This window comes from Neophocaena asiaeorientalis, unplaced genomic scaffold (genome assembly GCF_003031525.2).
Source record: "Neophocaena asiaeorientalis asiaeorientalis breed wild unplaced genomic scaffold, Neophocaena_asiaeorientalis_V1.1 scaffold371, whole genome shotgun sequence".
In the NCBI taxonomy this organism is placed as follows: Eukaryota; Metazoa; Chordata; class Mammalia; order Artiodactyla; family Phocoenidae; genus Neophocaena; species Neophocaena asiaeorientalis.
The window spans coordinates 6,333,426-6,349,593 of NW_020172369.1; positions in this window are offsets into that span (position 1 = coordinate 6,333,426).

Below are 16,168 nucleotides of genomic sequence, written 5' to 3' on the forward strand. Positions count from 1 at the left end.
TTTTTAGAATTGTACACAAATGAGATAACATAGTCTGCACTACTTTTTGTATCGCTTCTTTTACTCAGCATGACTATTTTGATACCCGTTCAAGTTGTCATGTATCAGTAGGAATTTCCTTCTATAGCTGAGTAGTATTCCATTGTATGGATATACCACAGTGTTTTATCCATTTAGCCGTTGTTGGACATGAATTGTTTCTAGTTTTACTAGTATGACTAAAGCTATAGTGAATATTTTTTGTACATCTTTGCATGGGCACATGTTGTCATGTGTTTTGAGTAAATACATAGTGAAGGAATAGCTAGGTCATATGGTAGAAACATGTGTAACTTTTAAAGAAACTTCCTATCTGTTTTCCCAAGTTGTTGTACAATTTACATTCCCAGCAACAGTGTATGAGAATTCCAATCATTCCCCACACTCTCCAGCACTTGGCATAGTCAGTTGTTTTTAATGTTGGTCTTTATTTTTTAGTGAGAATGAGCTTGTGTTTATTAGTCTCACCCACTGATTAAACAGAATTATCTGAGTCATAAACTCCAAAATTGGGAAGCTACTAAGAGATGATGAGATTGAAACATTCATCAACTAAAAAGATATATCAAAGAAGAGTTGAAAATTTGGTAACAGAGAGGCTTTATACGATTAGATATACTTTTAAAAATCATCATGTCAACAGTTATCACTACTGGAATTTTTAATCATCTATTGCAATCTGGACTGACTAAAATAAATAAAAGTTCCTTATAAACTCATGCCAAACATTTAATTAAATGTACCAAATGTAAATGGCATACTTCTTAATCCAGTCCTCTAAGCAAAAATGTCAGAAAAGTCCTTTTACTCTTTACTAATTTAAAAAAACAAGATGTCTAGGAGAACAGAGGATTTTGGCTATTCTAATAGGTACTGTTATGGATTGAATTGTTTCTTCCTACCAAAGTCCTAAGTAGCTCAGAATGTGACCTTATTTGGAAATAGGGTTGTTATAGATGTCATTTTTTTTTTTTTTTTTGCGGTACGCGGGCCTCTCACAGTTGTGGCCTCTCCCGTTGCGGAGCACAGGCTCCGGACGCACAGGCTCAGCGGCCATGGCTCACGGGCCCAGCCGCTCCGCGGCATGTGGGATCTTCCCGGACCGGGGCACGAACCCGTGTCCCCTGCATCAGCAGGCGGACTCTCAACCACTGCGCCACCAGGGAAGCCCTCTAGATGTAATTATTAAGATGAGGTCATATTGAAGTAGTATGGGCACCTAATCTAGTATGACTTATATCCTTATAAATAGCGGAAATTTTGGCATAGAGGTTCACACAAAGTGAGAACACAATGTGAGGATTTAAATTATGCTGCCACAAGCCAAGGGACCAGCAGAAGCTAGGAGAGAGACATGGAAGAGAGCCTTCCCTGGTGTGTACGTTTAATTTTTAAAGAAATGCCAAGTGTTTTCTAAAGCAACAGTGCCATTTTACATTCCCATCAGCACTACACGAGAGTTCCAGCTGCTCTGCATTTCCACGAGCGCTTGATATTGTCATTTAAAAATTTATTTTAGCCATTTTAATAGCTTTGTAGCGGTACCTCACCATGGTTGAATCTACATTTTCCTAATGACAAGTAAGGCTGAGCATACTTTCATATGCTTATTTGTCATCTTGTATTTTCTTTGGTGAAGAGTCCATTCAAACCTTTTACTGGCATAATTTTTTTGTGTCCATTTATCTGTTAACGGACACTTGGATTGTTTCCACCTGTTTACTATTGTGAATAATGCTGCTATGAACACTGGTGTACAAGTATCTATTTGAGTCCCTGCTTTGAATACTTCTGGGTATATAGCTAGAAATGGAATTGCTGGGTCGTATGTTAATTCTATGTTTAACTTTTTGCATTTTTATATTTAAAGTGGGTCTTTTGTAGGTAACATGTAGTTGGAACTTGCTTTTTTTTTTTTAATCAATTTAGCATTCTATGTTTTATAATTGAGTTGCTGTATTAGTTTTCTAGGGATGCCATAACAATGTGGCACAATCTTGGTGGCTTACAACCACAGAAATTTATTCTCTCACAGTCTGGAGAGTAGAAGTCCGAAATCAAGATATTATCAGGGCCGTGATCCATCTTCTGTCTCTGCAGGAGGATCCTTCTTTGCCTCCTCCAGCTTCTGGTAACCCCAGGTATTCCTTAGCTTGTGCCTGCATAACTGCAGTCTCTGCCACTGTCTTTACATGACTTTCTACTTGTGTGTCTGCATCTTCACTTCATCTTCCTCCTTCTTATAAGGATATTAGTCATGTTGGATTAAGGGCTCAATCTACTTCAGTATGACCTCATCTTGACTACTAATTACATTGGCAGTGATCATATTTCCAGATAAGTTCACCTTCTGCACTGCCGGGGGTTAGAACTTTGATATAGCTGTAGACGTTTTTGCCCATGTACATTTAATATTAATGTTACTATTTTGGGGTTTAAAATCTAACATTCTTCTATTTCTCCCATCTGTTCTTTTTTCCTTATTTCCTTTACTTTTGCCTTATTTTGAGCTAAGCATTTTTTATTTTCCTTTTTGGCCTATTTTTACTAACCTTTTTTAAAAAATTGATTTTTATATATTACAGTATACTTCTTTAATTTAACACAAGCTGTCTTTAAGTAATATTATATTATGTCATGTGTAGTATAGAGCTTAAAACAATACATTCCCATTTCCTCCTTTCTAGTCTTTGGGATTTTTAAATGTACATTTGATATGCAACTCATGTCACATATCTCACAATAGATTGTTATTATTTTTCCTTTAGGCAGTCAGTTATTTAAAGATATGCAAATATAAGAAATACATCTAAAATGGACCACATATTCTATTTCTGGGGCTCGTCATTCCTTTGTGCAGATCTAGATTTCCATCTAGTATGGTTTTCTTTCTGTTAAATGATTTTCTTTGCTTGATAGTGTATTTCTGTTGATTTTGAATTCTTTTAGTTTTTGTATATTCTCTTATTTTTAAAAACATTTTTATTTTGAAATAACTACAAACTGCAGAAAGTTGCAAAGAATAGTACAAAGCGGTTCCATATACCCTTCACCCAGGTTCACTTAAAGACAACATTGTACATAACTATAGTACAATATTAAAATCAGGAACTTGGCATTGATACAATCCATATACCTTATTAATGTTTTCACTAGTTTTGCATGCACCTGTGTGAGTGTATTATTCAATGCAGTTTTATCACATGTATCCCATGTAACCTCAAATACCCCTCTTGTTATCCCTTTATAGCCACACACATGCTTCTGATCTGTCCTGTCCTTAGCCCAGGTGAACCATTAATCTTTTCTCCATCTCTATAAGTGTTGCTTTCTTTTAATGTTATTTTCAGAATTCAGTACTTTAAAAATATTTCTCCACATCTGCTGGTTTGCATAGTTTCTGAAAAGTCTGTGATTATCCTTTGTTCATTGTAGGTAACGGTGTCTTTCTTTCCTCTGGCTGCTTTTAAGATGTTTCTCTTTGTCATAATTTTAAGTGTTTTGATTTCGATGTCCCTTGTAGTTTTATTCATGCTTTAGATTCTTGGATATGTGAGTTTATAATTTTCATCAAATTACAAAAAAAAATCATCAGTCTTTATTTCTTCAAATACCTCAGTCAGCTGAGGTAATCATAGGGCTCACATCATTTGTTTCCCTTAATTTGAAGTGGTCCACATCTCTGGAGCTTTGTTTATTTATTTTTTCTCTCTGTGTTTCATTTTGAATTGTTTTTATTGCTGTGTTTTCAGGTTCACTGATCTTTTCTTAATATGCTGTTAATCCATCCACTGTAATTTGTATCTCAGGCATATTTTTCATCTTCACAAGTTTGATATGGGTCATTATTAGATCATCTATTTCCCTATTTAACGTGGTCAATCATTCCTCTGTTTCTTTGAATGCATGGGGTACAGTTATAATTGTTTTAAGATCCTTTCCTGTTAATTTCATCATCTGTTTTATTTCTAGATCAATTGAAGAATCATATTGTGTGGCTTCTTTGCATGCCTTGTCATTTTTATATTAAATGTCAGAATGTGCCTTTCATTGAATGTAAATTTTACCTTGTTATATGCTGCATAGTTTTGTAGCCCATGAATACCTTTGAGCTTTCTGGGACAAAATGAAGTTCCTTGGAAACAGTTTGATCCTTTTAAGTCTTGCATTTACATTTTTTTTAGATGAAGCCATGCAGCTTTTATTTTATGTTTTTTTTTAAGTATTGGGACAATTGCTTCTGACTCTCCTACCTGCTGCATCATGTACTATGAAGTTTTCTACCCTAGGTGGTGAGAGCATATAGCATCTCACCTTGGGTGAGTCACAGGGGTTCTTCCTTCCACAGACCTCATACAGATGTACTGATTAGTACTACCTGAAGACCCAAAGAGGAGAGTCCTGGAATCCATTTATATTCCCAGCTCCCTCCACCACTGCTTGGAAGTCTCTGAGCTTGATATCTGAAAAGGAGACAGCACAAAATCAGATGAGAGGTCCTAGTAGAAACTGTGAAGGAGGGCAAGCCAGCTAAGAGAGAGAGGAAGGAAGTGCATAGTCGCAGGAGCTGGAAGAACAGAGACGGAGAGAGCAGTTCAGTCTTATTCACTGCTATGATCTATGGTAAAAAGGATCAATAAATACTTTCTTCTTTCTGGTAGGATAACCCTTTTGCTGCAGCTGTGTTAGATTCTGAGTAACTGTTCACTTCCTACAATGGGGTCTGGTTCTTTGTATAAAATCTGGTGGTCAGATCTGCAGCAACATAGATGGACCTAGAGATTATCATACTAAGTGAAGTAAGTCAGACTGAGAAAGACAAATATACAATATCACTCATACGTGGAATCTAAAATGTGACACAAATGAACTTATTTACAAAACAGAAACAGATTCACAGACAGAGAAAACAAACTTATGGTTACCAAAGGAGAAAGGAGGGGGAGGGATAAATCGGGAGTTTAGGATTAGCAGATACAAATTACCATATATAAAATAGATAAACAACAAGGATTTACTGAATAGCACAGAGAGCTATATTCAATATCTTATAATAAACTTTAATGGAAAAAAATCTGAAAAAGAATACAGACATACACATGTATAACTGAATCACTTTGCTCTACACCAGAAACTAGCACAACATTGTAAATTAACTTTACTTCAATAAAAAAAAAAAGAAAAAAAAAAAAGAAAAAAAAAAAAGAAAAAAGATCAGGTGGTCAGACTTTTCAATGCTAACATAAGCCTGGCTATGTGACTGGCCTTTCTGTATTATTTCCATGTGATGTTACTGCTTGCTGCAGGTAAGCACTCTACTTCTTATAAACAGAACCTAACACTTTTTTCCACAATTATCCCCCCAATGACTTTGAAAACAGGTTAGTTTTGAAATTTGGCAGCTCACCTTTTTTTCTTTCTTTTTTTTTTTTCTTTTGCGGTACGCGGGCCTCTCACTGTTGTGGCCTCTCCCGTTGCGGAGCACAGGCTCCGGACGCGCAGGATCAGCGGCCATGGCTCACGGGCCCGGCCACTTCGCGGCATGTGGGATCTTTCCAGACTGAGGCACGAACCCGTGTCCCCTGCATCGGTAGGCGGACTCTCAACCACTGCGCCACCAGGGAAGCCCGGCAGCTCATCTTTATACTTACTTGCTATAACTGTATTTAGGGAGTGCAGGGATGTGGGTCATGTGAATGAAAGTATCAGATTTATGTCCCGATTATTTCTGAATGAAAATCAACAATTCTTTTATAAAAAGCAAAACTAATTCTCCCATTTGTACTTTCCCAGTTGTATCCCTCTTCACCACATCTATATCTCTCTTTATGCTTTTTTTTTTTTTTTTTATATAATGTATAAAGAATTATTTTCCACACTTCCAGGGATCTTTCCCATAAATGAAAACCAGACCTAAATATACCAGGAAGTGAGTCTTTATACTTGAATTGGTATTAAATGGAATGGGATTTTAGCTTATCTTGTTGACATTAAGTAATACATTGGAGCTAAAGAAAACAAGTCCTTCTGTTTTTTCTTTTTCTTTAACCCTGGTGTGCAGAAGAATCCTTGGATGAAATAATTTTATTCACATTTTATTGGAGAACTTTATGGTAATAGGGGATAGTGGCCAGGGAAATGAAGGTTCTTAGGAACACAGAAATTCACTCATACCGCATAGGCAGTGTGTGAAGCTCTGAAAAAACTGACCTTCAGCTGGATGTCACCAGGTTTGCATTTTTCTAGTGAATACTTGATCACTATGTTCAGAATTCTTTTATTAAGCTTAGATTTTTAGGAAGTCTGACAGAACAAAGAGCAATACTTCAACTGCTTATTTATCTACTTATGCCAAAAGAATACTCAAAAATGTCTTTGAAGATTGCCCCCAAGCCTCTATCCAAGGCTATAAACAACTAGGGAAACACTTTTGGTGACCCCTTTTGATGTGAGATGTGTCATGTTCAGTGGAATAAATGCAGATGTTTCCATGGAAATGAAAATCTAACACCATGACCTATGGACACATCTTTTCTTGTCCTTCTGAATTTTTATTTTGTATTTATTACAAATTTTTCTCAGACTTCTAATTTTGACATACTTTAAATATAGAAAAAGTAAGGTATTGCTAGAAGAAACTGGTTAAGATTTCTATGAAATGACAACTACATCTCTTAAGATCCCCCTGATTTCAGAAATGTCAAAACGTGACAATACTTAAAAATATTTGAATACCTGCCACCTTGTCTATGAGGGAGAACAATTCCCAACACTATTAAAACACTTGTGTACACAATTCTGAGGACATCTCCCTCCTTTCTAGAGATAATTGTGTTCCTTTAATTTTGGCAAGTATATACTGTAAATAATTTGGTCTTGCTTTTGAACTATTCTATAACACGTGTTCTTACGTGACTTGCTTTTAGTACTCCACAGTGAGATTCATCCATGCCAGTGTAGCTGCCATTATTGTATGGTACCCCACTATATGTTATAATTCATCAATTTTACAGTTGATGGACAGTTGATGTTATTTCCAGTGTTTTGCTCTTATAAGTTATTTGGCTACAAACATTCTTACAGTTGTCTCCTAAAGAGCATGTGTGAGAATCAGTATTATATATTCCTAAAACTATACTTTATCCTCCAGGGTATATACCTAAAAGTGAAATTGCTGCATCTAGACGGTGGCCTTTCTGATTGCCAACAAATGCTGTCATGCCCCCTCCTCCCATCCCTGAATATCCAGAGAGGACATGAATCCTACTTTTACTTAATTGCTGGACTGGATTTAATTTTATGTTTGGGCACATTCAGAGGGAAGAAGAGGAATTGAAGAAGGAAGTGGTGATGCCTCCTAGCCCACAAGATGACTTTCAGTCATGGCCTAGGGGAAACAAAGGCCAACAGTGGTTGAGGCAGCTCTGTGGACCATGGGTGTGAGGTGGGTCTCTGCTTTCCTGGAGAAGCGTGTCAGGTTGCAACACAGGTGATATCACAGAACCCTCTGTGAGATTACCACTGTGCTATGGAATATGTACATTTAAAAAACGAGCGTTTCATTCTGAGGCTGTATGGCTTGATTTATTTCAAACTAAAAAAGCTGAGCTGGAAATAGCTTGGTCCCCATGCTCTGGTTCCTCCTGATGGGCCTCAAAGTTTACTGTCTTCTTGGCCTCAGTTATATGGTACCAGCCATCTCTGTCCCTTGTCATGCTCTGTTGGCTGCATGTGACCTCTGTGCTGCTTCCACAATCTTAGACATGATGTCCACCTCTGACTCATATACAGTATGGCAGCTCTGATGTTCTCTAATAAAAAGCCAATCCCCTGAGTTTCCTATTTTCAGAACCTGGGGATAATGTGGTTAAATGGGCTTTGAGGGTCTTCTGGGGCTCTTGGAAGACTCTGAACCAGTCTTAGATGACCTCCTCTCCAGTTTTTGAGATAACTGCTAGGTGCCTCTGCCTCAAACACAGGTATGTCCACTATGTCCCCAGATGGGATGGCCTGGGTACTGGCGTACTGCCATTGCTGGTCTTTCTGCAGGTCCTCTTTCTGCCTCAGGAGCCCCCAGGTGGGAGAGGTGACCCAGAGTGACTAAAGACAGGTTGGGGGACCCCAATTACAAACCACTCAGCTTTTTGTGCCAGGGACACTCTGGTTGCCTGGACCCAGAAGTGGTGTGCCCAGGGTGTGAGACGGGGTGGGCTGGGGACTGCCCTACCCTGGGGGATGCACACACCTGCTCACTACTGTTTCTGCATTCTGATCTCACAGGGCGAGCAGACAACTGCAAACCTGAAACTGCTTATCTCCCTCCGGAACCTCCAACTCTGCCTAAACCACCTTACGTGGCTGCTTTTATCCTTTCCTGCCCACTGCGACCTGTTGCCATCACCCGTCCCTTTGTCCTTGTCCCAACTCAGCTGACCCCCTTGGGGACACTGTCCTCCCTCCTTCCAACAAGCCTCAAACCAGGAGACCCTGCCCTTAGCTCCTTCTAGGTCTGGATCCTTGTTTTTGTTTGAATTATCTCTTGCCTCTTAGAAATACTGTGTGGAATAAAAATGAAATCAAACTCTAAAGACTTTGGCTTCCTTTCAGGGAGCATGAAACTCTTAGTTGATATATCAACCAATTGCTAGTTGGTAATTGGGCATTTGAGCTGTTAATAATGGGACATGAATCTAAGGATAAAGAGTGGATAATAAGCAGATTTATGAATGGACAAATTTGACAATGTGAAAATATATTATCTTCTCCCCAGGGTCGGATTCACTGTGAAGCTTACTAAGCTCAGTCTCTAAGACCCTCACTTGTTTCCAAGATCCTGGGAGGAGTCCTAGCAATGTGGTATATAATTGTATGTGCTTTCTTCATTTGCAAAAGTATTCTATTTTAATCACAAAGAGAGCTGCTGTCCAGTTCCACTAAACTTCCCTTCAGGTCTGCCTCCCCTTATGATGGGTGGAAGTAGAATGGCCAAAGCATTTTGGGGATCTATTGAGAAATTTAGTGGGCCATAGATTTGAGTTTAGTGGGATTATTTTGGTGGTTTTCATTCTTCTCCACGTGCAACAGTTATCAGTAAGTTTTCTGGTTTGGTGCAACTTCCAGGAGTACTCCCAGGACCTTTTGGGCCAATTCACCTGGATCATCAGAAATTGTGGGACCAGAAGTTGCATCACGATCTGTGATATCTGATGCATTCCCTGCTGTGTCTGGGAATGGGATGTTTAGAGGAGAAATAAGGTTTGAAATATATGGGGCTAGAAGTTAGTCTAGAAAAATGTCTTCTGATCATCAGATGTATACAATTAGAGGTGGAGGGTTTAGTGCTCAGATATGCCTAGGAAAAACGGAAACCCACTCGTCAGCAATTTTATCTGTATAAAGTATCTTTTATTTCTCTCCTTTCTTTGACAGGAATCATGTGAAGTAGACTCTACCAGAATTCTTGTTCCTAAGGCACAAACTTGTATGACCACAGTGTATAAAGTTGCATGTCTCATGCATCCTGATGCATTGGACTGAGTCTTAAGTGTATTCATGTATCTTTTCCAGATGAAGCCTGGCAGTTCTAGATGAAACCACACTCAGCAAAATGGCCTAAAGGAACAAGTGTTCCAGTGACAAAACTCCTATGCATATTTGTTGACAAAGTAATATCAATATCTAAATTTGTATTTGGAATTTTTGTTTTGTTTTTTTTCTGTAACTGGAGCCTCCAAAATTCTATAAGCTCTAAACGTGGAAAGGTGGATCTGCTCCTGACTCTCCCTTCTTTGGAGATGGAGACAGTGTAAGTAGACTAGAGCTGCTTGGGAAAGGAATTGATGCAGGAGCCATACAGAATGTCATATTACATGTATTTGAATACAAACATATATAGACATTTATAAAATATAACATATTATATAATATAAAAGGCATCACCTGGATGACTAACATTTAAGTGGTTGATGTCACAAATCAATGTTGCATTATGTATTAATGCTTTTATTTCAGTAGTATACATTCATAAATGTAGGATTGTTGGGTCAAATGGTATATACATTAAAATATTGATTTCTTTAACCAGATTACTTTTATCAACAATGTAAGCAAATATTCTTTAAATTATGTTCTTAATATTCTGGATGTTATCAGTTATTTAAAATTTTGCCAAATGATGGCTGAAAATGTTATGCTACTAGTCTCTGATTTTTAGTGACCTAGAACATCTTTTTTAATGTATAGTTTTTCATATTTTCTCTTTGGTGAATTGCTTACTTATATAATTTATCCTTTTAAAAATTATGTTGATTGTTCTTTTCTTAACAACATATAAGATCTTACCCCATCATAACTAAAATTGTTATCTTTTGGATTTGTTCAGGTTTTTTCCCTTCAATACTGAAGTTTTAAAAATATTTATATAATCAAATCTGTCAATTTTTTCTTTATACCTATGCATTTCATATGTTGTTTTGGATGGTCATCTTTGTCATAATATTATAAAATTATTCTCCAATATTTTCTTCTAATATTTTATTTTACTTTTATATATTTGAACAGAAGTTGAGGATTATTTATGGTGTTTTATATGATTATTTTCTTCCATATGGATAACTAATTTTTAAAAAAATTTCATTGGAGTATAGTTGATTTACAATGTTGTGTTAGTTTCAGGTGAACAGCAAAGAGAATCAGTTATACATATACATATAAACACTCTTTTTTGTAAGATTCATTTCCCATGTAGGTCATTACAGAGTATTGCTGTGCTATACACCAGGCTCTTATTAGTTATCTATTTTATATATAGTAGTGTGTATATGTCAATCCCAATCTCTCAATTTATCCATCCCCCACCCCATCCCCTGGTAACTATGTTTGTTTTCTACATCTGTGACTCAACTTCTGTTTTTTAAATGTTTATTTGTACCCTTTTTTTAGATTACACATAAAAGCGATGTCATATGATATTTGTCTTTCTGTGTCTGACTTACTTCACTCAGTATGACAATCTCTAGGTCCAGCCATGTTGCTGCAAATGGCATTATTTTGTTCTTTTTTATGACTGAGTAGTATTCCATTGCATATATGTACCACATCTTTATCCATTCCTCTGTTGATAGACATTTAGGTTGCTTCCATGTCCTGGCTATTGTAAATAGTTGGAGAGCCAATTTTTCCAGCACTGTTTGTTGGATAATTTATTTTTCTCGCAATGAATTGACTTGCTACCTTTATCATAAATGAGGTTTTTTCATACACTTGTATTTGTTTCTTGGCTTTTGAATTTGTTCTACTGATGTATTTGTCTATTCCTGTGCTTTTGTCACACTATAGCTTCATAGTAAGTTTTGATAGTAATATATACACCCAGTGACTATCTTCATTATTGATAATTTCTTGACAGACTTCATACCTTTATTTTTCCATACAAATGTTAGATATATATTTCATCTAGTTAAAAAAAAAACTAATGGGATTTTTGCTTATAATTGCATTAAATTTATATGTTATTTTGGGAAGAATTTTTTTTTTTATTTTGCCTTATTTACTCATGTTTTACACTCTATCCTTTGATAAAATATTATGATTTTTAAAAATATAGGTTATTTTGACTTTGTTTACCCTTGGTTATAATTTTTGAGCCATGAATTAAGGTTTTACCCCCTTATTTTTATACTAAATGTCTTGGTCAGTGCTAATTGGTTTGATATTTAAAAAAAATCAATTCTTAGGTATATCTGTGACCTCTCCAAGTTCCCCAAGTAAGCCCTAATTTTTTTTAATTGAGATGTAATTGACATATAACATTGTATAAGTTGAAGGTGTACCTATTAATTTGATACATTTATGTATTGCAATATGATTATTGCTGTAGTGTTAGCTTACACTTCTGTCATTTCATATAATTATTATATCTTTCTGTGGTGAGGACAATTTAGATCTAGGCTGTAGTATTTTTTAAGTAGAGTTTCCTCAACTGGGAGGGAAAAGGGGAAATAAACTTGTGATTAGGCTGTCATTTCTCATCCCCTCTCACTCCCCAACTCAAGGAAGGAGACTCTGAAGCCCAGAGAAGATAAGTGAGCTGCCCAGGATCACAAGACTAGTAAGTGAGACTAGGAATTTTAAAATATACTAAATGAATGAAGAAACGTAATAGACGTAGAGATACTTATTATTGATTCAGGCTTACCAAAATGGAATGCTCTAAGCATCACTGAAAAATGGGTGGCTGTCAGAGTCGCCTTCAGCTGCACGAGCAATTTGTTCAGGGTTCACATGTGGTATACTTTTCAACATTGAAATGACTACCCACGGGGAAAATCCTCTGGGCTCACATATAATGATGTCAACTTAATAAACACATTTTCCTAATGAAGAATGAGGGACATCAAGTTGACTTGAACCACTCTGTAGGTGAGTAGCTATTATAGGCTTAAGCAATCAGCATTAAACTTATTAGTGACAATTAGTATGCACAGCTTACTCATCATATTCAATTAGCACCTTAATGTATTTGGATTATATTAAGTGAGAGGATGATCTTTTAGTATAATTAGGAAGTGAAGTGGGAAAAAAAATCATCTGAGACTCTCACTAGAAGGACCCTGTTAATTTGCTGAAGTAAAACTTAAATAATTCTCATGAACCTCTAGATATTTGGTTGATTTCCCCAGTAAGAGCTAGGACTATCCAATAGAATAATGGAATGTTTGTAATGATGGAAATATTCTGATGTCCAAGATGGTAGCCACTAGCCACATGTAACTAACTAGTGGGTACTTTAAATAAGGCTAGTGTTGAAGAACTAAATTTTTAATTTAATTTAATTTAGTTAATTTGAATAGCCACTTGTAAACAGTATAGACTAAGTTCAAATCTTTGGAGCTTCCAAATTAAATCACTTCTCATGTGTGAGGAGGAAGATAATTCTTTTTGGATAGCATTTTACACTTGTGTAATGTTTCAAAGTTTATAAAATTTTCACAATGAGCCTGTGATTTAAGTATTATTTTAACTTTGCAGTTGATGCAATAAAAAAGGTAGACAACTTGTACAAAGTCACCCAATCAATAAATGTATTTTTATTTTCAGTTTTATTATTAATTTCTAGTTTTATTGCGTTGTGATCAGATAATGTTACCTGTATTCCTTTAATAGTTTGGAATTAGTTATGATTTTCATTATAGCCTAATATAATGGCCATTTTTATGATGGTTCTATATAAAAATAAGTTGTAGTTTTTATTTCAGGGAACAGAACTTGATCTATATTAATTACTACTACTTTATTATGTCATTTAAGTCTTCTTTATTATTTCTTACTTTTTTCCTTCTTGATCTGTCAAAGACTAAGAGAGGTGAGTAAAATTCTACCGCTTTGTGTTTTTCTTTATAATTCCTATAGTTTTTGCTTTGTGAATATCAATGCTATATCTTTTGGTGCGTTGCCAATCTTGACTTTAAAAAAAACCTTCACTGTGAATGTCTATTTTTAACATTATATAGTGACCTTTTGTCTCATTTAATGTTTTATAACATGAATTCAACATGACCTGATATTCAGGCTACAACCTGTTCTTTTCCTCCCTTTGTTCTTCCTTCTTTTCTCCCTTTCCCCCTCCCTTCTTTCATTCTCCTTCTTCTCTCCTCTCTTTACCTTCCTCCTTTCTCCCTCCCCTTTCCCCTGACTTCCTTCTTTTTCTGTATTTGCCTTGTATACCTTTGTTCATGTTTTTACTTTCTTTCCTTTCTTAAAGATATAACTTTAACACATTTATATTTTTCTGACAGGTATATTTGAATCTTGTTCTTTGAAATTAATTATACTTTATGTTTTTGCTGTTTTCAAAAATCACATTTAGTTCATATTTTTAACTTTACTTCTACTGTACAATTCCTAAATAATGTGGTATTTAAGAAGGTTTGCCTTTGTGTTCCAGTGGCTATTTTAGAACGATTAGGTTATATAATTTTCTTAATTATTTAATACATTAGACATTATCTTTTACTTTCTTGCTATAAGCAATCATAAAACTAGTGTATTTCTTTTCTTTTATTCTTTCCTCCACCACCTTATTTTAGCTAATTTTTCATTCTTAGTACTCTTCTGTACAATGATAAATATTTATGCTTTTGCTATTTTGGTTGAAGGCTTTAATGATGTCTTTTGAATTCTAGCTGTTGTAGATGAATTTCATGGTAATATTTAGAACTTTCAAATATTTAATAGGAGTAAAACCATTTTTTCTCTTAAGGAAAATTATCGTCACACATAAAATCGATAAAACTGGAACTGTGGTTGAATGGGAGTGGGAAAGGGACACATTATGGGAGACCCAGAAACCTGCCCACTCTCCCCACCCCTGATGTTGCCCTTGAGTTATCCTCAAGGAACCCTGGGGCTCAAAAAGATATAGTTATACAACCATCACTCGGAATGATACTAGTACATTGAGAAAGCAGATTTATAAATTACTCTACTAGTACTTACTGCTAAAGGTAGCATCTGAATCTTTGTAGGTGGGATATTTTATGTTCTTAAATTGCTTTCTAATTTTTATTTTAATATCTTGAGATGCTGGAAAATTGTAAAGAAAGGATTTATATAAGGTCGAATTTATATAATCACTCAAAGCATCAGACAACTGTTTGGAGAATTAAATATAATTAATATGCATATGCCTTTACAAGCTTTTTGGTTCAGAAAGCTTTTGGAGATTAAAACAAGCAAACAAAACCCCCATGCAGATAGAGATCCTAATTGTCTAACCCAGAATTCTAATCTGGAAACTATATTAAGTTGAAACAATTTTCCCCTCCACACCATCCATCCATGGACTCATACATTTATTCACATTATTTCCCCTACTTATTTTATAGTTCTGTTAAAGAATTTTTAATATTTGGCTAATATTTTATTGTAGGTTGAAGTTCTTTGTAATGGTTAATGTTTAGTTAAACCACAGTAGTCCCATGGGACCTAAATACTTGCAATCTAGGTTTATCTAGTTAAAGTGTTGAAATTAGTAACTAATATTTATTTATTTATTTATTTTGCGGTACGCGGGCCTCTCACTGTTGCGGCCTCTCTCGTTGCGGAGCACAGGCTCCGGATGCGCAGGCTCAGCGGCCATGGCTCACGGGGCCTAGCCGCTCCGCGGCAGGTGGGATCTTCACGGACCGAGGCACGAACCCGTGTCCCCTGCATCGGCAGGCGGACTGTCAACCACTGCACCACCAGGGAAGCCCAGTATCTAATACTTATTGAGAGCTTGCCAAGAGCTAGTCCCTGGCCTAAGTTTTGTGCATATATTAGCTCATTAAATCCTCACAGAAACCTTACAAGATATATCTGCCTTTTATTCATAAAGAACTTGAGGCACAAAGAAATTAAGTAATTTAAACAAGGTTAAGTTAGAAGGGCTATTCTTGTGAAATACACAAACTAGCTGATAAGACTTTAACTCATTTGTCCTGCTCTTTAGATGTAACCCTTTGTAAACACACATGTCATTCCTTTGTTCTCCATTTAGAACATACTAAGGTCTGCTTTTTAATTAAATGTCCCAACACATTGATTGCAAAACAGTGGCTATGAAAAAGACCAGAAGAATTATTCAGCTATAAGAAATTCTGAGAATTGTGGTGTATTTGGGTAGGTGCAGTTGAGAAGTTGGTTCCATTAGCTTAAAAGAAAACTTATTTCTTATAAAAAGGTGAAAGCATACCTGGCAAGCCTGATAGTATAGTTAACATTTGGTCAGCCTATTCCAATTTGAACCTGTTTGCCTATGTTTTCACAGTTTAGTTCCAGACATCTTTGGAAGTGTAACAGCCAAAGTTTGCATTTTCAAGATAACCATGTTGTCGTAAGTCAGGAAGGACACAGAACTTTCATTCATGTGCTCAACCTCTTGTTGGCTTTCAGAATATTTTACAACTTTGCTAATTACAGACATCTGCATGGCACTCAACACTCTATGACATAAATCACAGTAAGATCCTTTTTGACCCATCTCCTAGAGAAATGGAAATAAAAACAAAAATAAACAAATGGGACCTAATGAAACTTAAAAGCTTTTGCCCAGCAAAGGAAACCATAAACAAGACCAAAAGACAACCCT